General features: G+C 37.5%; 1 protein-coding gene across 1 annotated transcript in view; it reads right to left on the bottom strand.

Annotated features, from left to right (window-relative positions):
- The window catches only part of LOC121538046 (laminin subunit alpha-5-like), a 224,751-nt gene that overhangs the window by 47,498 nt on the left and 152,935 nt on the right, over positions 1-24,318 (bottom strand). The gene's annotated exons all lie outside the window — the stretch shown is intronic.

Here is a 24,318-nt window from a genome sequence, read left to right as displayed (position 1 = left end):
TAGACCTGACTACAGTTATAGTGGTGTTATAGTACTGACTACAGTTATAGTGGTGTTATAGTCCTGACTACAGTTATAGTGGTGTTATAGTCCTGACTACAGTTATAGTGGTGTTATAGTCCTGACTACAGTTATAGTGGTGTTATAGTACTGACTACAGTTATAGTGGTGTTATAGTCCTGACTACAGTTATAATGGTGTTATAGTGCTGACTACAGTTATAGTGGTGTTATAGTACTGACTACAGTTATAGTGGTGTTATAGTCCTGACTACAGTTATAGTGGTGTTATAGTACTGACTATAGTTATAGTGGTGTTATAGTACTGACTACAGTTATAGTGGTGTTATAGTCCTGACTACAGTTATAGTGGTGTTATAGTCCTGACTACAGTTATAGTGGTGTTATAGTCCTGACTACAGTTATAGTGGTGTTATAGTCCTGACTACAGTTATAGTGGTGTTATAGTACTGACTACAGTTATAGTGGTGTTATAGTCCTGACTACAGTTATAGTGGTGTTATAGTCCTGACTACAGTTATAGTGGTGTTATAGTCCTGACTACAGTTATAGTGGTGTTATAGTACTGACTACAGTTATAGTGGTGTTATAGTACTGACTACAGTTATAGTGGTGTTATAGTCCTGACTATAGTTATAGTGGTGTTATAGTCCTGACTATAGTTATAGTGGTGTTATAGACCTGACTACAGTTATAGTGGTGTTATAGTCCTGACTATAGTTATAGTGGTGTTATAGTACTGACTACAGTTATAGTGGTGTTATAGTCCTGACTACAGTTATAGTGGTGTTATAGTCCTGACTATAGTTATAGTGGTGTTATAGTCCTGACTACAGTTATAGTGGTGTTATAGTCCTGACTATAGTTATAGTGGTGTTATAGTACTGACTACAGTTATAGTGGTGTTATAGTCCTGACTACAGTTATAGTGGTGTTATAGTCCTGACTACAGTTATAGTGGTGTTATAGTCCTGACTACAGTTATAGTGGTGTTATAGTCCTGACTACAGTTATAGTGGTGTTATAGTCCTGACTACAGTTATATTGGTGTTATAGACCTGACTACAGTTATAGTGGTGTTATAGTCCTGACTACAGTTATAGTGGTGTTATAGTACTGACTACAGTTATAGTGGTGTTATAGTCCTGACTACAGTTATAGTGGTGTTATAGTACTGACTACAGTTATAGTGGTGTTATATTACTGACTACAGTTATAGTGGTGTTATAGGCCTGACTACAGTTATAGTGGTGTTATAGACCTGACTACTGTTATAGTGGTGTTATATTACTGACTACAGTTATAGTGGTGTTATAGGCCTGACTACAGTTATAGTGGTGTTATAGTCCTGACTACAGTTATAGTGGTGTTATAGACCTGACTACAGTTATAGTGGTGTTATAGTCCTGACTACAGTTATAGTGGTGTTATAGTACTGACTACAGTTATAGTGGTGTTATAGTCCTGACTACAGTTATAGTGGTGTTATAGTCCTGACTACAGTTATAGTGGTGTTATAGACCTGACTACAGTTATAGTGGTGTTATAGTCCTGATTACAGTTATAGTGGTGTTATAGTCCTGACTACAGTTATAGTGGTGTTTTAGTACTGACTACAGTTATAGTGGTGTTATAGTCCTGACTACAGTTCTAGTGGTGTTTTAGTCCTGACTACAGTTATAGTGGTGTTATAGTCCTGACTACAGTTATAGTGGTGTTATAGTACTGACTACAGTTATAGTGGTGTTATAGACCTGACTACAGTTATAGTGGTGTTGTATTACTGACTACAGTTATAGTGGTGTTATATTACTGACTACAGTTATAGTGGTGTTACAGACCTGACTATAGTTATAGTGGTGTTATAGTCCTGACTACAGTTATAGTGGTGTTATAGTACTGACTACAGTTATAGTGGTGTTATAGACCTGACTACAGTTATAGTGGTGTTATAGTACTGACTACAGTTATAGTGTTGTTATAGTCCTGACTACAGTTATAGTGGTGTTATATTACTGACTACAGTTATAGTGGTGTTACAGACCTGACTATAGTTATAGTGGTGTTATAGTACTGACTACAGTTATAGTGGTGTTATAGTCCTGACTACAGTTATAGTGGTGTTATAGACCTGACTACAGTTATAGTGGTGTTACAGTCCTGACTACAGTTATAGTGGTGTTATAGTACTGACTACAGTTATAGTGGTGTTATAGCCCTGACTACAGTTATAGTGGTGTTATAGACCTGACTACAGTTATAGTGGTGTTATAGTCCTGACTACAGTTATAGTGGTGTTATAGTCCTGACTACAGTTATAGTGGTGTTACAGACCTGACTACAGTTATAGTGGTGTTATAGTACTGACTACAGTTATAGTGGTGTTATAGTCCTGACTACAGTTATAGTGGTGTTATAGACCTGACTACAGTTATAGTGGTGTTATAGTCCTGACTACAGTTATAGTGGTGTTATAGTCCTGACTACAGTTATAGTGGTGTTATAGTCCTGACTACAGTTATAGTGGTGTTATAGTCCTGACTACAGTTATAGTGGTGTTATAGTCCTGACTACAGTTATAGTGGTGTTATAGTCCTGACTACAGTTATAGTGGTGTTATAGTCCTGACTACAGTTATAGTGGTGTTATAGACCTGACTACAGTTATAGTGGTGTTATAGTCCTGACTACAGTTATAGTGGTGTTATAGTCCTGACTACAGTTATAGTGGTGTTATAGTCCTGACTATAGTTATAGTGGTGTTATAGACCTGACTACAGTTATAGTGGTGTTATAGTACTGACTACTGTTATAGTGGTGTTATAGACCTGACTACAGTTATAGTGGTGTTATAGTCCTGACTACAGTTATAGTGGTGTTATAGTCCTGACTACAGTTATAGTGGTGTTATAGTCCTGACTACAGTTATAGTGGTGTTATAGTCCTGACTACAGTTATAGTGGTGTTACAGTCCTGACTACAGTTATAGTGGTGTTATAGTCCTGACTACAGTTATAGTGGTGTTATAGTCCTGACTACAGTTATAGTGGTGTTATAGTCCTGACTACAGTTATAGTGGTGTTATAGTCCTGACTACAGTTATAGTGGTGTAATAGTCCTGACTACAGTTATAGTGGTGTTATAGACCTGACTACAGTTATAGTGGTGTTATAGTCCTGACTACAGTTATAGTGGTGTTATAGTCCTGACTACAGTTATAGTGGTGTTATAGTCCTGACTATAGTTATAGTGGTGTTATAGACCTGACTACAGTTATAGTGGTGTTATAGAACTGACTACAGTTATAGTGGTGTTATAGTCCTGACTATAGTTATAGTGGTGTTATAGACCTGACTACAGTTATAGTGGTGTTATAGTCCTGACTACAGTTATAGTGGTGTTATAGTCCTGACTACAGTTATAGTGGTGTTATAGACCTGACTACAGTTATAGTGGTGTTATAGTACTGACTACAGTTATAGTGGTGTTATAGTCCTGACTACAGTTATAGTGGTGTTATAGTACTGACTACAGTTATAGTGGTGTTATAGTCCTGACTACAGTTATAGTGGTGTTACAGTCCTGACTACAGTTATAGTGGTGTTATAGTACTGACTACAGTTATAGTGGTGTTATAGACCTGACTACAGTTATAGTGGTGTTATAGACCTGACTACAGTTATAGTGGTGTTATAGTCCTGACTACAGTTATAGTGGTGTTATAGTCCTGACTACAGTTATAGTGGTGTTATAGTCCTGACTACAGTTATAGTGGTGTTATAGTCCTGACTACAGTTATAGTGGTGTTATAGTACTGACTACAGTTATAGTGGTGTTATAGTCCTGACTACAGTTATAGTGGTGTTATAGTCCTGACTACAGTTATAGTGGTGTTATAGTACTGACTACAGTTATAGTGGTGTTATAGTCCTGACTACAGTTATAGTGGTGTTATAGTACTGACTACAGCTATAGTGGTGTTATAGTCCTGACTACAGTTATAGTGGTGTTATAGTCCTGACTACAGTTATAGTGGTGTTATAGTACTGACTACAGTTATAGTGGTGTTATAGACCTGACTACAGTTATAGTGGTGTTATAGTACTGACTACAGTTATAGTGGTGTTATAGTACTGACTACAGTTATAGTGGTGTTATAGTCCTGACTATAGTTATAGTGGTGTTATAGTACTGACTACAGTTATAGTGGTGTTATAGTCCTGACTACAGTTATAGTGGTGTTATAGTACTGACTACAGTTATAGTGGTGTTATAGACCTGACTACAGTTATAGTGGTGTTATAGTACTGACTACAGTTATAGTGGTGTTATAGTCCTGACTACAGTTATAGTGGTGTTATAGTACTGACTACAGTTATAGTGGTGTTATAGTCCTGACTACAGTTATAGTGGTGTTACAGTCCTGACTACAGTTATAGTGGTGTTATAGTACTGACTACAGTTATAGTGGTGTTATAGACCTGACTACAGTTATAGTGGTGTTATAGACCTGACTACAGTTATAGTGGTGTTATAGTCCTGACTACAGTTATAGTGGTGTTATAGTCCTGACTACAGTTATAGTGGTGTTATAGTCCTGACTACAGTTATAGTGGTGTTATAGACCTGACTACAGTTATAGTGGTGTTATAGACCTGACTACAGTTATAGTGGTGTTATAGTACTGACTACAGTTATAGTGGTGTTATAGTCCTGACTACAGTTATAGTGGTGTTATAGACCTGACTACAGTTATAGTGGTGTTATAGTACTGACTACAGTTATAGTGGTGTTATAGTCCTGACTACAGTTATAGTGGTGTTATAGACCTGACTACAGTTATTGTGGTGTTATAGTCCTGACTACAGTTATAGTGGTGTTACAGTCCTGACTACAGTTATAGTGGTGTTATAGTCCTGACTACAGTTATAGTGGTGTTATAGTCCTGACTACAGTTATAGTGGTGTTATAGTCCTGACTACAGTTATAGTGGTGTTATAGACCTGACTACAGTTATAGTGGTGTTACAGTAATGACTACAGTTATAGTGGTGTTATAGTCCTGACTACAGTTATAGTGGTGTTATAGTCCTGACTACAGTTATAGTGGTGTTATAGACCTGACTACAGTTATAGTGGTGTTATAGTACTGACTACAGTTATAGTGGTGTTATAGTCCTGACTACAGTTATAGTGGTGTTATAGTCCTGACTACAGTTATAGTGGTGTTATAGTCCTGACTACAGTTATAGTGGTGTTATAGTCCTGACTACAGTTATAGTGATGTTATAGCCCTGACTACAGTTATAGTGGTGTTATAGTCCTGACTACAGTTATAGTGGTGTTATAGTCCTGACTACAGTTATAGTGGTGTTATAGTCCTGACTACAGTTATAGTGGTGTTATAGTACCTGACTACAGTTATAGTGGTGTTATAGTCCTGACTACAGTTATAGTGGTGTTATAGTCCTGACTACAGTTATAGTGGTGTTATAGTCCTGACTACAGTTATAGTGGTGTTTATAGTACCGACTACAGTTATAGTGGCGTTATAGTCCTGACTATAGTTATAGTGGTGTTATAGTCCTGACTACAGTTATAGTGGTGTTATAGTCCTGACTACAGTTATAGTGGTGTTATAGTCCTGACTATAGTTATAGTGGTGTTATAGACCTGACTACAGTTATAGTGGTGTTATAGTCCTGACTACAGTTATAGTGGTGTTATAGTACTGACTACAGTTATAGTGGTGTTATAGACCTGACTACAGTTATAGTGGTGTTATAGTCCTGACTACAGTTATAGTGGTGTTATAGTACTGACTACAGTTATAGTGGTGTTATAGTCCTGACTACAGTTATAGTGTTGTTATAGACCTGACTACAGTTATAGTGGTGTTATAGTCCTGACTACAGTTATAGTGGTGTTATAGTCCTGACTACAGTTATAGTGGTGTTATAGACCTGACTACAGTTATAGTGGTGTTATAGTCCTGACTAAAGTTATAGTGGTGTTATAGACCTGACTACAGTTATAGTGGTGTTATAGTCCTGACTACAGTTATAGTGGTGTTATAGTCCTGACTACAGTTATAGTGTTGTTATAGACCTGACTACAGTTATAGTGGTGTTATAGTCCTGACTACAGTTATAGTGGTGTTATAGTCCTGACTACAGTTATAGTGGTGTTATAGACCTGACTACAGTTATAGTGGTGTTATAGTCCTGACTACAGTTATAGTGGTGTTATAGTCCTGACTACAGTTATAGTGGTGTTATAGTCCTGACTACAGTTATAGTGGTGTTATAGACCTGACTACAGTTATAGTGGTGTTATAGTCCTGACTACAGTTATAGTGGTGTTATAGTCCTGACTACAGTTATAGTGGTGTTATAGTCCTGACTACAGTTATAGTGGTGTTATAGACCTGACTACAGTTATAGTGGTGTTATAGACCTGACTACAGTTATAGTGGTGTTATAGTCCTGACTACAGTTATAGTGGTGTTATAGTCCTGACTACAGTTATAGTGGTGTTACAGTCCTGACTACAGTTATAGTGGTGTTATAGTACTGACTACAGTTATAGTGGTGTTATAGCCCTGACTACAGTTATAGTGGTGTTATAGACCTGACTACAGTTATAGTGGTGTTATAGTCCTGACTACAGTTATAGTGGTGTTACAGTCCTGACTACAGTTATAGTGGTGTTACAGACCTGACTACAGTTATAGTGGTGTTATAGTACTGACTACAGTTATAGTGGTGTTATAGTCCTGACTACAGTTATAGTGGTGTTATAGACCTGACTACAGTTATAGTGGTGTTATAGTCCTGACTACAGTTATAGTGGTGTTATAGTCCTGACTACAGTTATAGTGGTGTTATAGTCCTGACTACAGTTATAGTGGTGTTATAGTCCTGACTACAGTTATAGTGGTGTTATAGTCCTGACTACAGTTATAGTGGTGTTATAGTCCTGACTACAGTTATAGTGGTGTTATAGTCCTGACTACAGTTATAGTGGTGTTATAGTCCTGACTACAGTTATAGTGGTGTTATAGTCCTGACTACAGTTATAGTGGTGTTATAGTCCTGACTACAGTTATAGTGGTGTTATAGTCCTGACTACAGTTATAGTGGTGTTATAGACCTGACTACAGTTATAGTGGTGTTATAGTACTGACTACAGTTATAGTGGTGTTATAGACCTGACTACAGTTATAGTGGTGTTATAGTCCTGACTACAGTTATAGTGGTGTTATAGTCCTGACTACAGTTATAGTGGTGTTATAGTCCTGACTACAGTTATAGTGGTGTTATAGTCCTGACTACAGTTATAGTGGTGTTACAGTCCTGACTACAGTTATAGTGGTGTTATAGTCCTGACTACAGTTATAGTGGTGTTATAGTCCTGACTACAGTTATAGTGGTGTTATAGTCCTGACTACAGTTATAGTGGTGTTATAGACCTGACTACAGTTATAGTGGTGTTATAGTAATGACTACAGTTATAGTGGTGTTATAGTCCTGACTACAGTTATAGTGGTGTTATAGTCCTGACTACAGTTATAGTGGTGTTATAGTCCTGACTACAGTTATAGTGGTGTTATAGTCCTGACTACAGTTATAGTGATGTTATAGTCCTGACTACAGTTATAGTGGTGTTATAGTCCTGACTACAGTTATAGTGGTGTTATAGTCCTGACTACAGTTATAGTGGTGTTATAGTCCTGACTACAGTTATAGTGGTGTTACAGTCCTGACTACAGTTATAGTGGTGTTACAGACCTGACTACAGTTATAGTGGTGTTATAGTCCTGACTACAGTTATAGTGGTGTTATAGTCCTGACTACAGTTATAGTGGCGTTATAGTCCTGACTACAGTTATAGTGGTGTTATAGTCCTGACTACAGTTATAGTGGTGTTATAGTCCTGACTACAGTTATAGTGGTGTTATAGTCCTGACTACAGTTATAGTGGTGTTATAGTCCTGACTACAGTTATAGTGGTGTTATAGTCCTGACTACAGTTATAGTGGTGTTATAGTCCTGACTACAGTTATAGTGGTGTTATAGTCCTGACTACAGTTATAGTGGTGTTACAGTCCTGACTACAGTTATAGTGGTGTTATAGTCCTGACTACAGTTATAGTGGTGTTATAGTCCTGACTACAGTTATAGTGGTGTTATAGTCCTGACTACAGTTATAGTGGTGTTATAGTCCTGACTACAGTTATAGTGGTGTTATAGTCCTGACTACAGTTATAGTGGTGTTATAGTCCTGACTACAGTTATAGTGGTGTTATAGTCCTGACTACAGTTATAGTGGTGTTATAGTCCTGACTACAGTTATAGTGGTGTTATAGTCCTGACTACAGTTATAGTGGTGTTATAGTCCTGACTACAGTTATAGTGGTGTTATAGACCTGACTACAGTTATAGTGGTGTTATAGTCCTGACTACAGTTATAGTGGTGTTATAGTCCTGACTACAGTTATAGTGGTGTTATAGTCCTGACTACAGTTATAGTGGTGTTATAGTCCTGACTACAGTTATAGTGGTGTTATAGTCCTGACTACAGTTATAGTGGTGTTATAGTCCTGACTACAGTTATAGTGGTGTTATAGTCCTGACTACAGTTATAGTGGTGTTATAGTCCTGACTACAGTTATAGTGGTGTTATAGTCCTGACTACAGTTATAGTGGTGTTATAGTCCTGACTACAGTTATAGTGGTGTTATAGTCCTGACTACAGTTATAGTGGTGTTATAGTACTGACTACAGTTATAGTGGTGTTATAGTCCTGACTACAGTTATAGTGGTGTTATAGTCCTGACTACAGTTATAGTGGTGTTATAGTCCTGACTACAGTTATAGTGGTGTTATAGTCCTGACTACAGTTATAGTGGTGTTATAGTCCTGACTACAGTTATAGTGGTGTTATAGTCCTGACTACAGTTATAGTGGTGTTATAGTCCTGACTACAGTTATAGTGGTGTTATAGTACTGACTACAGTTATAGTGGTGTTATAGTCCTGACTACAGTTATAGTGGTGTTATAGTCCTGACTACAGTTATAGTGGTGTTATAGTACTGACTACAGTTATAGTGGTGTTATAGACCTGACTACAGTTATAGTGGTGTTATAGTACCTGACTACAGTTATAGTGGTGTTATAGTCCTGACTACAGTTATAGTGGTGTTATAGTCCTGACTACAGTTATAGTGGTGTTATAGTACTGACTACAGTTATAGTGGTGTTATAGTCCTGACTACAGTTATAGTGGTGTTATAGTCCTGACTACAGTTATAGTGGTGTTATAGTCCTGACTACAGTTATAGTGGTGTTATAGTCCTGACTACAGTTATAGTGGTGTTATAGTCCTGACTACAGTTATAGTGGTGTTATAGTCCTGACTACAGTTATAGTGGTGTTATAGTCCTGACTACAGTTATAGTGGTGTTATAGTCCTGACTACAGTTATAGTGGTGTTATAGTCCTGACTACAGTTATAGTGGTGTTATAGTACTGACTACAGTTATAGTGGTGTTATAGTCCTGACTACAGTTATAGTGGTGTTATAGTCCTGACTACAGTTATAGTGGTGTTATAGACCTGACTACAGTTATAGTGGTGTTATAGTCCTGACTACAGTTATAGTGGTGTTATAGTCCTGACTACAGTTATAGTGGTGTTTATAGTCCTGACTACAGTTATAGTGGTGTTATAGTCCTGACTACAGTTATAGTGGTGTTATAGTCCTGACTACAGTTATAGTGGTGTTATAGTCCTGACTACAGTTATAGTGGTGTTATAGTCCTGACTACAGTTATAGTGGTGTTATAGACCTGACTACAGTTATAGTGGTGTTATAGTACTGACTACAGTTATAGTGGTGTTATAGTACTGACTACAGTTATAGTGGTGTTACAGACCTGACTACAGTTATAGTGGTGTTATAGTACTGACTACAGTTATAGTGGTGTTATAGTACTGACTACAGTTATAGTGGTGTTATAGACCTGACTACAGTTATAGTGGTGTTATAGTACTGACTACAGTTATAGTGGTGTTATAGTCCTGACTACAGTTATAGTGGTGTTATAGTCCTGACTACAGTTATAGTGGTGTTACAGTCCTGACTACAGTTATAGTGGTGTTATAGTCCTGACTACAGTTATAGTGGTGTTATAGTCCTGACTACAGTTATAGTGGTGTTATAGACCTGACTACAGTTATAGTGGTGTTATAGTCCTGACTACAGTTATAGTGGTGTTATAGTCCTGACTACAGTTATAGTGGTGTTATAGTCCTGACTACAGTTATAGTGGTGTTATAGACCTGACTACAGTTATAGTGGTGTTATAGTCCTGACTACAGTTATAGTGGTGTTATAGTCCTGACTACAGTTATAGTGGTGTTATAGTCCTGACTACAGTTATAGTGGTGTTATAGTACTGACTACAGTTATAGTGGTGTTATAGTCCTGACTACAGTTATAGTGGTGTTATAGACCTGACTACAGTTATAGTGGTGTTATAGTCCTGACTACAGTTATAGTGGTGTTATAGTCCTGACTACAGTTATAGTGGTGTTATAGTCCTGACTACAGTTATAGTGGTGTTATAGTCCTGACTACAGTTATAGTGGTGTTATAGACCTGACTACAGTTATAGTGGTGTTATAGTCCTGACTACAGTTATAGTGGTGTTATAGTCCTGACTACAGTTATAGTGGTGTTATAGACCTGACTACAGTTATAGTGGTGTTATAGTCCTGACTACAGTTATAGTGGTGTTATAGTCCTGACTACAGTTATAGTGGTGTTATAGTCCTGACTACAGTTATAGTGGTGTTATAGACCTGACTACAGTTATAGTGGTGTTATAGTACTGACTACAGTTATAGTGGTGTTATAGTCCTGACTACAGTTATAGTGGTGTTATAGTCCTGACTACAGTTATAGTGGTGTTATAGTCCTGACTACAGTTATAGTGGTGTTATAGTCCTGACTACAGTTATAGTGGTGTTATAGTCCTGACTACAGTTATAGTGGTGTTATAGTCCTGACTACAGTTATAGTGGTGTTATAGTCCTGACTACAGTTATAGTGGTGTTATAGTCCTGACTACAGTTATAGTGGTGTTATAGTCCTGACTACAGTTATAGTGGTGTTATAGTCCTGACTACAGTTATAGTGGTGTTATAGTCCTGACTACAGTTATAGTGGTGTTATAGTCCTGACTACAGTTATAGTGGTGTTATAGTCCTGACTACAGTTATAGTGGTGTTATAGTCCTGACTACAGTTATAGTGGTGTTATAGTACTGACTACAGTTATAGTGGTGTTATAGTCCTGACTACAGTTATAGTGGTGTTATAGTCCTGACTACAGTTATAGTGGTGTTATAGTCCTGACTACAGTTATAGTGGTGTTATAGTACTGACTACAGTTATAGTGGTGTTATAGTCCTGACTACAGTTATAGTGGTGTTATAGTCCTGACTACAGTTATAGTGGTGTTATAGTCCTGACTACAGTTATAGTGGTGTTATAGTCCTGACTACAGTTATAGTGGTGTTATAGTCCTGACTACAGTTATAGTGGTGTTATAGTCCTGACTACAGTTATAGTGGTGTTATAGTCCTGACTACAGTTATAGTGGTGTTATAGTCCTGACTACAGTTATAGTGGTGTTATAGTCCTGACTACAGTTATAGTGGTGTTATAGTCCTGACTACAGTTATAGTGGTGTTATAGTACTGACTACAGTTATAGTGGTGTTATAGTCCTGACTACAGTTATAGTGGTGTTATAGTCCTGACTACAGTTATAGTGGTGTTATAGTCCTGACTACAGTTATAGTGGTGTTATAGTCCTGACTACAGTTATAGTGGTGTTATAGTCCTGACTACAGTTATAGTGGTGTTATAGTACTGACTACAGTTATAGTGGTGTTATAGTCCTGACTACAGTTATAGTGGTGTTATAGTACTGACTACAGTTATAGTGGTGTTATAGTCCTGACTACAGTTATAGTGGTGTTATAGTCCTGACTACAGTTATAGTGGTGTTATAGTACTGACTACAGTTATAGTGGTGTTATATGCCTGACTACAGTTATAGTGGTGTTATAGTCCTGACTACAGTTATAGTGGTGTTATAGTCCTGACTACAGTTATAGTGGTGTTATAGTCCTGACTACAGTTATAGTGGTGTTATAGTCCTGACTACAGTTATAGTGGTGTTATAGTCCTGACTACAGTTATAGTGGTGTTATAGTACTGACTACAGTTATAGTGGTGTTATAGTCCTGACTACAGTTATAGTGGTGTTATAGTCCTGACTACAGTTATAGTGGTGTTATAGTCCTGACTACAGTTATAGTGGTGTTATAGTCCTGACTACAGTTATAGTGGTGTTATAGTCCTGACTACAGTTATAGTGGTGTTATAGTCCTGACTACAGTTATAGTGGTGTTATAGTCCTGACTACAGTTATAGTGGTGTTATAGTCCTGACTACAGTTATAGTGGTGTTATAGTCCTGACTACAGTTATAGTGGTGTTATAGTCCTGACTACAGTTATAGTGGTGTTATAGTCCTGACTACAGTTATAGTGGTGTTATAGTCCTGACTACAGTTATAGTGGTGTTATAGTCCTGACTACAGTTATAGTGGTGTTATAGTCCTGACTACAGTTATAGTGGTGTTATAGTCCTGACTACAGTTATAGTGGTGTTATAGACCTGACTACAGTTATAGTGGTGTTATAGTCCTGACTACAGTTATAGTGGTGTTATAGTCCTGACTACAGTTATAGTGGTGTTATAGTCCTGACTACAGTTATAGTGGTGTTATAGTCCTGACTACAGTTATAGTGGTGTTATAGTCCTGACTACAGTTATAGTGGTGTTATAGTACTGACTACAGTTATAGTGGTGTTATAGTCCTGACTACAGTTATAGTGGTGTTATAGACCTGACTACAGTTATAGTGGTGTTATAGTCCTGACTACAGTTATAGTGGTGTTATAGTCCTGACTACAGTTATAGTGGTGTTATAGTCCTGACTACAGTTATAGTGGTGTTATAGTACTGACTACAGTTATAGTGGTGTTATAGTCCTGACTACAGTTATAGTGGTGTTATAGACCTGACTACAGTTATAGTGGTGTTATAGTACTGACTACAGTTATAGTGGTGTTATAGTACTGACTACAGTTATAGTGGTGTTATAGACCTGACTACAGTTATAGTGGTGTTATAGTACTGACTACAGTTATAGTGGTGTTATAGTCCTGACTACAGTTATAGTGGTGTTATAGACCTGACTACAGTTATTGTGGTGTTATAGTCCTGACTACAGTTATAGTGGTGTTACAGTCCTGACTACAGTTATAGTGGTGTTATAGTCCTGACTACAGTTATAGTGGTGTTATAGTCCTGACTACAGTTATAGTGGTGTTATAGTACTGACTACAGTTATAGTGGTGTTATAGACCTGACTACAGTTATAGTGGTGTTATAGTACTGACTACAGTTATAGTGGTGTTATAGTCCTGACTACAGTTATAGTGGTGTTATAGTCCTGACTACAGTTATAGTGGTGTTATAGACCTGACTACAGTTATAGTGGTGTTATAGTACTGACTACAGTTATAGTGGTGTTATAGTCCTGACTACAGTTATAGTGGTGTTATAGTCCTGACTACAGTTATAGTGGTGTTATAGTCCTGACTACAGTTATAGTGGTGTTATAGTCCTGACTACAGTTATAGTGGTGTTATAGTACCTGACTACAGTTATAGTGGTGTTATAGTCCTGACTACAGTTATAGTGGTGTTATAGTCCTGACTACAGTTATAGTGGTGTTATAGTCCTGACTACAGTTATAGTGGTGTTATAGTCCTGACTACAGTTATAGTGGTGTTATAGTCCTGACTACAGTTATAGTGGTGTTATAGTCCTGACTACAGTTATAGTGGTGTTATAGTCCTGACTACAGTTATAGTGGTGTTATAGTACTGACTACAGTTATAGTGGTGTTATAGTCCTGACTACAGTTATAGTGGTGTTATAGTCCTGACTACAGTTATAGTGGTGTTATAGTCCTGACTACAGTTATAGTGGTGTTATAGTCCTGACTACAGTTATAGTGGTGTTATAGTCCTGACTACAGTTATAGTGGTGTTATAGTCCTGACTACAGTTATAGTGGTGTTATAGTCCTGACTACAGTTATAGTGGTGTTATAGTCCTGACTACAGTTATAGTGGTGTTATAGTCCTGACTACAGTTATAGTGGTGTTATAGTCCTGACTACAGTTATAGTGGTGTTATAGTCCTGACTACAGTTATAGTGGTGTTATAGTCCTGACTACAGTTATAGTGGTGTTATAGTCCTGACTACAGTTATAGTGGTGTTATAGTCCTGACTACAGTTATAGTGGTGTTATAGACCTGACTACAGTTATAGTGGTGTTATAGTCCTGACTACAGTTATAGTGGTGTTATAGTCCTGACTACAGTTATAGTGGTGTTATAGACCTGACTACAGTTATAGTGGTGTTATAGTCCTGACTACAGTTATAGTGGTGTTATAGTCCTGACTACAGTTATAGTGGTGTTATAGACCTGACTACAGTTATAGTGGTGTTATAGTCCTGACTACAGTTATAGTGGTGTTATAGTCCTGACTACAGTTATAGTGGTGTTATAGACCTGACTACAGTTATAGTGGTGTTATAGTCCTGACTACAGTTATAGTGGTGTTATAGTCCTGACTACAGTTATAGTGGTGTTATAGTCCTGACTACAGTTATAGTGGTGTTATAGTCCTGACTACAGTTATAGTGGTGTTATAGTCCTGACTACAGTTATAGTGGTGTTATAGTCCTGACTACAGTTATAGTGGTGTTATAGTCCTGACTACAGTTATAGTGGTGTTATAGTACCTGACTACAGTTATAGTGGTGTTATAGTCCTGACTACAGTTATAGTGGTGTTATAGTCCTGACTACAGTTATAGTGGTGTTATAGTCCTGACTACAGTTATAGTGGTGTTATAGTCCTGACTACAGTTATAGTGGTGTTATAGTCCTGACTACAGTTATAGTGGTGTTATAGTCCTGACTACAGTTATAGTGGTGTTATAGTCCTGACTACAGTTATAGTGGTGTTATAGTCCTGACTACAGTTATAGTGGTGTTATAGTCCTGACTACAGTTATAGTGGTGTTATAGACCTGACTACAGTTATAGTGGTGTTATAGTCCTGACTACAGTTATAGTGGTGTTATAGTCCTGACTACAGTTATAGTGGTGTTATAGACCTGACTACAGTTATAGTGGTGTTATAGTCCTGACTACAGTTATAGTGGTGTTATAGTCCTGACTACAGTTATAGTGGTGTTATAGTCCTGACTACAGTTATAGTGGTGTTATAGTCCTGACTACAGTTATAGTGGTGTTATAGTCCTGACTACAGTTATAGTGGTGTTATAGTCCTGACTACAGTTATAGTGGTGTTATAGTCCTGACTACAGTTATAGTGGTGTTATAGTCCTGACTACAGTTATAGTGGTGTTATAGTCCTGACTACAGTTATAGTGGTGTTATAGTCCTGACTACAGTTATAGTGGTGTTATAGTCCTGACTACAGTTATAGTGGTGTTATAGTCCTGACTACAGTTATAGTGGTGTTATAGTACCTGACTACAGTTATAGTGGTGTTATAGTCCTGACTACAGTTATAGTGGTGTTATAGTCCTGACTACAGTTATAGTGGTGTTATAGTCCTGACTACAGTTATAGTGGTGTTATAGTCCTGACTACAGTTATAGTGGTGTTATAGTCCTGACTACAGTTATAGTGGTGTTATAGTCCTGACTACAGTTATAGTGGTGTTATAGTCCTGACTACAGTTATAGTGGTGTTATAGTCCTGACTACAGTTATAGTGGTGTTATAGTCCTGACTACAGTTATAGTGGTGTTATAGACCTGACTACAGTTATAGTGGTGTTATAGTCCTGACTACAGTTATAGTGGTGTTATAGTCCTGACTACAGTTATAGTGGTGTTATAGTCCTGACTACAGTTATAGTGGTGTTATAGTCCTGACTACAGTTATAGTGGTGTTATAGTCCTGACTACAGTTATAGTGGTGTTATAGTCCTGACTACAGTTATAGTGGTGTTATAGTCCTGACTACAGTTATAGTGGTGTTATAGTCCTGACTACAGTTATAGTGGTGTTATAGACCTGACTACAGTTATAGTGGTGTTATAGACCTGACTACAGTTATAGTGGTGTTATAGTACTGACTACAGTTATAGTGGTGTTATAGTCCTGACTACAGTTATAGTGGTGTTATAGACCTGACTACAGTTATAGTGGTGTTATAGTCCTGACTACAGTTATAGTGGTGTTATAGTCCTGACTACAGTTATAGTGGTGTTATAGTCCTGACTACAGTTATAGTGGTGTTATAGTACTGACTACAGTTATAGTGGTGTTATAGTCCTGACTACAGTTATAGTGGTGTTATAGTCCTGACTACAGTTATAGTGGTGTTATAGTCCTGACTACAGTTATAGTGGTGTTATAGTCCTGACTACAGTTATAGTGGTGTTATAGTCCTGACTACAGTTATAGTGGTGTTATAGTCCTGACTACAGTTATAGTGGTGTTATAGTCCTGACTACAGTTATAGTGGTGTTATAGTCCTGACTACAGTTATAGTGGTGTTATAGTCCTGACTACAGTTATAGTGGTGTTATAGTCCTGACTACAGTTATAGTGGTGTTATAGACCTGACTACAGTTATAGTGGTGTTATAGTCCTGACTACAGTTATAGTGGTGTTATAGTCCTGACTACAGTTATAGTGGTGTTATAGACCTGACTACAGTTATAGTGGTGTTATAGTACTGACTACAGTTATAGTGGTGTTATAGTCCTGACTACAGTTATAGTGGTGTTATAGTCCTGACTACAGTTATAGTGGTGTTATAGTCCTGACTACAGTTATAGTGGTGTTATAGTCCTGACTACAGTTATAGTGGTGTTATAGACCTGACTACAGTTATAGTGGTGTTATAGTCCTGACTACAGTTATAGTGGTGTTATAGTCCTGACTACAGTTATAGTGGTGTTATAGTCCTGACTACAGTTATAGTGGTGTTATAGTACTGACTACAGTTATAGTGGTGTTATAGTCCTGACTACAGTTATAGTGGTGTTATAGTCCTGACTACAGTTATAGTGGTGTTATAGTCCTGACTACAGTTATAGTGGTGTTATAGTCCTGACTACAGTTATAGTGGTGTTATAGACCTGACTACAGTTATAGTGGTGTTATAGTCCTGACTACAGTTATAGTGGTGTTATAGTCCTGACTACAGTTATAGTGGTGTTATAGTCCTGACTACAGTTATAGTGGTGTTATAGTCCTGACTACAGTTATAGTGGTGTTATAGTCCTGACTACAGTTATAGTGGTGTTATAGTCCTGACTACAGTTATAGTGGTGTTATAGTCCTGACTACAGTTATAGTGGTGTTATAGTCCTGACTACAGTTATAGTGGTGTTATAGTCCTGACTACAGTTATAGTGGTGTTATAGACCTGACTACAGTTATAGTGGTGTTATAGTCCTGACTACAGTTATAGTGGTGTTATAGTACTGACTACAGTTATAGTGGTGTTATAGTCCTGACTACAGTTATAGTGGTGTTATAGACCTGACTACAGTTATAGTGGTGTTATAGTCCTGACTACAGTTATAGTGGTGTTATAGTCCTGACTACAGTTATAGTGGTGTTATAGTCCTGACTACAGTTATAGTGGTGTTATAGTCCTGACTACAGTTATAGTGGTGTTATAGTCCTGACTACAGTTATAGTGGTGTTATAGTCCTGACTACAGTTATAGTGGTGTTATAGTCCTGACTACAGTTATAGTGGTGTTATAGTCCTGACTACAGTTATAGTGGTGTTATAGTCCTGACTACAGTTATAGTGGTGTTATAGTCCTGACTACAGTTATAGTGGTGTTATAGTCCTGACTACAGTTATAGTGGTGTTATAGTCCTGACTACAGTTATAGTGGTGTTATAGTCCTGACTACAGTTATAGTGGTGTTATAGTCCTGACTACAGTTATAGTGGTGTTATAGTCCTGACTACAGTTATAGTGGTGTTATAGTCCTGACTACAGTTATAGTGGTGTTATAGTCCTGACTACAGTTATAGTGGTGTTATAGTCCTGACTACAGTTATAGTGGTGTTATAGTCCTGACTACAGTTATAGTGGTGTTATAGTCCTGACTACAGTTATAGTGGTGTTATAGTCCTGACTACAGTTATAGTGGTGTTATAGTACTGACTACAGTTATAGTGGTGTTATAGTCCTGACTACAGTTATAGTGGTGTTATAGTCCTGACTACAGTTATAGTGGTGTTATAGTACTGACTACAGTTATAGTGGTGTTATAGTCCTGACTACAGTTATAGTGGTGTTATAGACCTGACTACAGTTATAGTGGTGTTATAGTCCTGACTACAGTTATAGTGGTGTTATAGTCCTGACTACAGTTATAGTGGTGTTATAGTCCTGACTACAGTTATAGTGGTGTTATAGTCCTGACTACAGTTATAGTGGTGTTATAGTCCTGACTACAGTTATAGTGGTGTTATAGTCCTGACTACAGTTATAGTGGTGTTATAGTCCTGACTACAGTTATAGTGGTGTTATAGTCCTGACTACAGTTATAGTGGTGTTATAGTCCTGACTACAGTTATAGTGGTGTTATAGTCCTGACTACAGTTATAGTGGTGTTATAGTCCTGACTACAGTTATAGTGGTGTTATAGTCCTGACTACAGTTATAGTGGTGTTATAGTCCTGACTACAGTTATAGTGGTGTTATAGTCCTGACTACAGTTATAGTGGTGTTATAGTCCTGACTACAGTTATAGTGGTGTTATAGTACTGACTACAGTTATAGTGGTGTTATAGTCCTGACTACAGTTATAGTGGTGTTATAGTACTGACTACAGTTATAGTGGTGTTATAGACCTGACTACAGTTATAGTGGTGTTATAGTCCTGACTACAGTTATAGTGGTGTTATAGTCCTGACTACAGTTATAGTGGTGTTATAGACCTGACTACAGTTATAGTGGTGTTATAGTCCTGACTACAGTTATAGTGGTGTTATAGTCCTGACTACAGTTATAGTGGTGTTATAGTCCTGACTACAGTTATAGTGGTGTTATAGTCCTGACTACAGTTATAGTGGTGTTATAGTCCTGACTACAGTTATAGTGGTGTTATAGTCCTGACTACAGTTATAGTGGTGTTATAGACCTGACTACAGTTATAGTGGTGTTATAGTCCTGACTACAGTTATAGTGGTGTTATAGTCCTGACTACAGTTATAGTGGTGTTATAGTACTGACTACAGTTATAGTGGTGTTATAGTCCTGACTACAGTTATAGTGGTGTTATAGTCCTGACTACAGTTATAGTGGTGTTATAGTCCTGACTACAGTTATAGTGGTGTTATAGTACCTGACTACAGTTATAGTGGTGTTATAGACCTGACTACAGTTATAGTGGTGTTATAGTCCTGACTACAGTTATAGTGGTGTTATAGTCCTGACTACAGTTATAGTGGTGTTATAGTCCTGACTACAGTTATAGTGGTGTTATAGTCCTGACTACAGTTATAGTGGTGTTATAGACCTGACTACAGTTATAGTGGTGTTATAGTACTGACTACAGTTATAGTGGTGTTATAGTCCTGACTACAGTTATAGTGGTGTTATAGTCCTGACTACAGTTATAGTGGTGTTATAGTACTGACTACAGTTATAGTGGTGTTATAGTCCTGACTACAGTTATAGTGGTGTTATAGACCTGACTACAGTTATAGTGGTGTTATAGTACTGACTACAGTTATAGTGGTGTTACAGTCCTGACTACAGTTATAGTGGTGTTATAGTCCTGACTACAGTTATAGTGGTGTTATAGTCCTGACTACAGTTATAGTGGTGTTATAGTCCTGACTACAGTTATAGTGGTGTTATAGACCTGACTACAGTTATAGTGGTGTTATAGTACTGACTACAGTTATAGTGGTGTTATAGTCCTGACTACAGTTATAGTGGTGTTATAGTCCTGACTACAGTTATAGTGGTGTTATAGTCCTGACTACAGTTATAGTGGTGTTATAGTACTGACTACAGTTATAGTGGTGTTATAGTCCTGACTACAGTTATAGTGGTGTTATAGTCCTGACTACAGTTATAGTGGTGTTATAGTCCTGACTACAGTTATAGTGGTGTTATAGTCCTGACTACAGTTATAGTGGTGTTATAGTCCTGACTACAGTTATAGTGGTGTTATAGTCCTGACTACAGTTATAGTGGTGTTATAGTCCTGACTACAGTTATAGTGGTGTTATAGTCCTGACTACAGTTATAGTGGTGTTATAGTCCTGACTACAGTTATAGTGGTGTTATAGTCCTGACTACAGTTATAGTGGTGTTATAGTCCTGACTACAGTTATAGTGGTGTTATAGTCCTGACTACAGTTATAGTGGTGTTATAGTACCTGACTACAGTTATAGTGGCGTTATAGTCCTGACTACAGTTATAGTGGTGTTATAGTCCTGACTACAGTTATAGTGGTGTTATAGTCCTGACTACAGTTATAGTGGTGTTATAGTCCTGACTACAGTTATAGTGGTGTTATAGACCTGACTACAGTTATAGTGGTGTTATAGTCCTGACTACAGTTATAGTGGTGTTATAGTACTGACTACAGTTATAGTGGTGTTATAGACCTGACTACAGTTATAGTGGTGTTATAGTCCTGACTACAGTTATAGTGGTGTTATAGTACTGACTACAGTTATAGTGGTGTTATAGTCCTGACTACAGTTATAGTGGTGTTATAGTCCTGACTACAGTTATAGTGGTGTTATAGTCCTGACTACAGTTATAGTGGTGTTATAGTCCTGACTACAGTTATAGTGTTGTTATAGACCTGACTACAGTTATAGTGGTGTTATAGTCCTGACTACAGTTATAGTGGTGTTATAGTCCTGACTACAGTTATAGTGGTGTTATAGACCTGACTACAGTTATAGTGGTGTTATAGTCCTGACTACAGTTATAGTGGTGTTATAGTCCTGACTACAGTTATAGTGGTGTTATAGACCTGACTACAGTTATAGTGGTGTTATAGTCCTGACTACAGTTATAGTGGTGTTATAGTCCTGACTACAGTTATAGTGTTGTTATAGACCTGACTACAGTTATAGTGGTGTTATAGTCCTGACTACAGTTATAGTGGTGTTATAGTCCTGACTACAGTTATAGTGGTGTTATAGTACTGACTACAGTTATAGTGGTGTTATAGTCCTGACTACAGTTATAGTGGTGTTATAGACCTGACTACAGTTATAGTGGTGTTATAGTCCTGACTACAGTTATAGTGGTGTTATAGTCCTGACTACAGTTATAGTGGTGTTATAGACCTGACTACAGTTATAGTGGTGTTATAGACCTGACTACAGTTATAGTGGTGTTATAGTCCTGACTACAGTTATAGTGGTGTTATAGTCCTGACTACAGTTATAGTGGTGTTATAGTCCTGACTACAGTTATAGTGGTGTTATAGTCCTGACTACAGTTATAGTGGTGTTATAGACCTGACTACAGTTATAGTGGTGTTATAGTCCTGACTACAGTTATAGTGGTGTTATAGTCCTGACTACAGTTATAGTGGTGTTATAGTCCTGACTACAGTTATAGTGGTGTTATAGTCCTGACTACAGTTATAGTGGTGTTATAGTCCTGACTACAGTTATAGTGGTGTTATAGTCCTGACTACAGTTATAGTGGTGTTATAGTCCTGACTACAGTTATAGTGGTGTTATAGTCCTGACTACAGTTATAGTGGTGTTATAGTCCTGACTACAGTTATAGTGGTGTTATAGACCTGACTACAGTTATAGTGGTGTTATAGTCCTGACTACAGTTATAGTGGTGTTATAGTCCTGACTACAGTTATAGTGGTGTTATAGTCCTGACTACAGTTATAGTGGTGTTATAGTCCTGACTACAGTTATAGTGGTGTTATAGTCCTGACTACAGTTATAGTGGTGTTATAGTACTGACTACAGTTATAGTGGTGTTATAGTCCTGACTACAGTTATAGTGGTGTTATAGTCCTGACTACAGTTATAGTGGTGTTATAGTCCTGACTACAGTTATAGTGGTGTTATAGTACTGACTACAGTTATAGTGGTGTTATAGACCTGACTACAGTTATAGTGGTGTTATAGTCCTGACTACAGTTATAGTGGTGTTATAGTCCTGACTACAGTTATAGTGGTGTTATAGTCCTGACTACAGTTATAGTGGTGTTATAGTCCTGACTACAGTTATAGTGGTGTTACAGTCCTGACTACAGTTATAGTGGTGTTATAGTCCTGACTACAGTTATAGTGGTGTTATAGTCCTGACTACAGTTATAGTGGTGTTATAGTCCTGACTACAGTTATAGTGGTGTTATAGTCCTGACTACAGTTATAGTGGTGTTATAGCCTGACTACAGTTATAGTGGTGTTATAGTACTGACTACAGTTATAGTGGTGTTATAGTCCTGACTACAGTTATAGTGGTGTTATAGTCCTGACTACAGTTATAGTGGTGTTATAGTCCTGACTACAGTTATAGTGGTGTTATAGTACTGACTACAGTTATAGTGGTGTTATAGTCCTGACTACAGTTATAGTGGTGTTATAGTCCTGACTACAGTTATAGTGGTGTTATAGTCCTGACTACAGTTATAGTGGTGTTATAGTACTGACTACAGTTATAGTGGTGTTATAGTCCTGACTACAGTCATAGTGGTGTTATAGTCCTGACTACAGTTATAGTGGCGTTATAGTCCTGACTACAGTTATAGTGGTGTTATAGTCCTGACTACAGTTATAGTGGTGTTATAGTACTGACTACAGTTATAGTGGTGTTATAGTCCTGACTACAGTTATAGTGGTGTTATAGACCTGACTACAGTTATAGTGGTGTTATAGACCTGACTACAGTTATAGTGGTGTTATAGTCCTGACTACAGTTATAGTGGTGTTATAGTCCTGACTACAGTTATAGTGGTGTTATAGTCCTGACTACAGTTATAGTGGTGTTATAGTCCTGACTACAGTTATAGTGGTGTTATAGTACTGACTACAGTTATAGTGGTGTTATAGTCCTGACTACAGTTATAGTGGTGTTATAGACCTGACTACAGTTATAGTGGTGTTATAGTCCTGACTATAGTTATAGTGGTGTTATAGTCCTGACTACAGTTATAGTGGTGTTACAGACCTGACTACAGTTATAGTGGTGTTACAGTCCTGACTACAGTTATAGTGGTGTTATAGTCCTGACTACAGTTATAGTGGTGTTATAGTCCTGACTACAGTTATAGTGGTGTTACAGTCCTGACTACAGTTATAGTGGTGTTATAGTACTGACTACAGTTATAGTGGTGTTATAGTCCTGACTACAGTTATAGTGGTGTTATAGACCTGACTACAGTTATAGTGGTGTTATAGTCCTGACTACAGTTATAGTGGTGTTATAGTCCTGACTACAGTTATAGTGGTGTTATAGTCCTGACTACAGTTATAGTGGTGTTATAGTACTGACTACAGTTATAGTGGGGATATAGTCCTGACTACAGTTATAGTGGTGTTATAGACCTGACTACAGTTATAGTGGTGTTATAGTACTGACTACAGTTATAGTGGTGTTATAGTACTGACTACAGTTATAGTGGTGTTATAGACCTGACTACAGTTATAGTGGTGTTATAGTACTGACTACAGTTATAGTGGTGTTATAGTCCTGACTACAGTTATAGTGGTGTTATAGACCTGACTACAGTTATTGTGGTGTTACAGTCCTGACTACAGTTATAGTGGTGTTACAGTCCTGACTACAGTTATAGTGGTGTTATAGTCCTGACTACAGTTATAGTGGTGTTATAGTCCTGACTACAGTTATAGTGGTGTTATAGTCCTGACTACAGTTATAGTGGTGTTATAGTCCTGACTACAGTTATAGTGGTGTTATAGTACTGACTACAGTTATAGTGGTGTTATAGTCCTGACTACAGTTATAGTGGTGTTATAGTCCTGACTACAGTTATAGTGGTGTTATAGTCCTGACTACAGTTATAGTGGTGTTATAGTACTGACTACAGTTATAGTGGTGTTATAGTCCTG

This window comes from Coregonus clupeaformis, chromosome 24, assembly GCF_020615455.1.
Source record: "Coregonus clupeaformis isolate EN_2021a chromosome 24, ASM2061545v1, whole genome shotgun sequence".
In the NCBI taxonomy this organism is placed as follows: Eukaryota; Metazoa; Chordata; class Actinopteri; order Salmoniformes; family Salmonidae; genus Coregonus; species Coregonus clupeaformis.
The sequence above is the reverse complement of the archived record's forward strand: the minus strand, read 5'-3'. Positions and strand labels throughout refer to the sequence as shown.